Raw genomic sequence first — 1,769 nt, 5'->3', positions numbered from 1 at the left:
AGGGGGTTCTTTGACCAAAAACTTGTAGTCAACCTGACAACAGGCACACCAACTGAAACAAACTCGTCTAATAACACGAGTTGTGGAGGAGCACTGCAGAGAAGCACTAAAATAGCTCAAGCTCATAGCTGGAGGGGGAGGCTTCAACAACACAGGCTCCTATACAGGACACGACACAAAACAGTCCTTCTTCTTAACAATAAGTCATTAATATCACAGTAAGGAAGCAATTACAATATGTGCACGGCTAACACACTTCACAGAGCAATAAACAAAAGAGCTTTAAAATTAGGCTAAAATTGTAGGCCCTTTCTGGACACTTTCCCTTAGTTTATGGTTGCTAGAGCACCAGCACTCTATTCTCTGGTGTGCCAACTCTAGGTTGAAATATTTAACACATGTAGACATACCACTGAATGTGTTAGGATTATTGTCTGCATACCAGCCTCTGTGCATGTGTGTGTGGAATGGAGATCATGTTTGCAGAGAAGGGGAGGGTACTTCAGAAATGGCTAATGTCAATGTAATAATACCCACCAATACTTTGCCCTTGCTCTGGTTTTAACAGAGAGTAACACACATCACAGTAAGCTGTGATGCATGGACATAGGCTGGTTTATATCAGCTCATGCTCACATCGTTTTCAGAGTAAAAAGGACAGCTGGACTTGGAAGAAGAGGAAGATTGGACAAGTTAGGACTAAAAGACCAGACAGCACCATTTCCCAAAATGGCATCTTGCTTAAAACCTGAGTATGAATTACAACAACAAAATAAATTTGGGACATATGCAATTTCTTTGGCATTACTTAGTTTTGTACCATGCCCTGTCATCATGTCATGGTCTTTACAAAGTGTTCTGTGGAAAGTTGCATTAAGACAGAAACCCAACACTGGGGATTGACTGTACCCCATGACTTCCAAGGTTCTTGCAAGCCAACACTTGGGCGCCATATTTAAACCCCCACCCTCTCTCTGTCAATGGGCCACTGCCGAGCTGTAAAGGACAGAGGGCAGGAGAGGGTCAAAAGCGCAAATGTAGTGAGGATCACTAGACCATATGTCGCCTTTGTGTCCATTTTGCACTCTACACTGTTGTTTGGCCACAATAATCTCTGTGACAACTGCATTCTCTACAGCTTTAGTATACAGTCAAATAAGCCTGTATGACATTCAAGACAAATGTTTTTCTGTATCGTAGTTCTACAGATGCATATACAACTAACTATTTGACACAGTCTCTCGTGTCTCATAACTTTAGAATGCCATTTAGCATTACATGTAAGCCCAAAGGTGGTTTTCCTTGACATTGGGAGGTGTCTCTCTCCCAGGGAGCTGTGTCTGTATTCTTTTTTTGTATCAGGCATTTAGACATCAGACACAAGAACACCTGCTCCAATTACCCAACTCCTTTTTGGCATTTAGCCTGCATTTAGTGCCATCATGCTGTAATAATGGTACCAATGACTATGGGTTGTGCCATATGACGAAAAATATGCTCATCCGAATTCAACAAAGCTAAATTCTTTAAAACTGTGAGAAAAAAAGACAAGTGAACTGTATGAAATTGTAGAATGCTAAGGTTTTTATGCTCTCCTTGTAAAACTCCTTGCTGACAGGTGACAAGAAGTGACAAGTACTAGCTGAAAGAGGTCTTTTTTTGCAATCACCAAATGGGTGTTTTTTTTCCTTTCCATAAAGCTTGTTCCAACATGTATACAATATCTAAAAACAGACACTTCTTGAAAAGAAGCAGGGAGAAACAAGGTA

The 1,769-nt window shown here is 40.9% G+C and overlaps 1 protein-coding gene across 3 annotated transcripts in view; it reads right to left on the bottom strand.

The window, feature by feature from the left end:
• Window positions 1-1,769, bottom strand: part of rtn3 (reticulon 3) — a 31,630-nt gene that overhangs the window by 15,170 nt on the left and 14,691 nt on the right. The window lies entirely within an intron of this gene.

Source organism: Etheostoma spectabile, chromosome 19 (genome assembly GCF_008692095.1).
Source record: "Etheostoma spectabile isolate EspeVRDwgs_2016 chromosome 19, UIUC_Espe_1.0, whole genome shotgun sequence".
NCBI lineage: Eukaryota > Metazoa > Chordata > Actinopteri > Perciformes > Percidae > Etheostoma > Etheostoma spectabile.
This window is presented reverse-complemented; position numbering and strand designations above follow the sequence as displayed.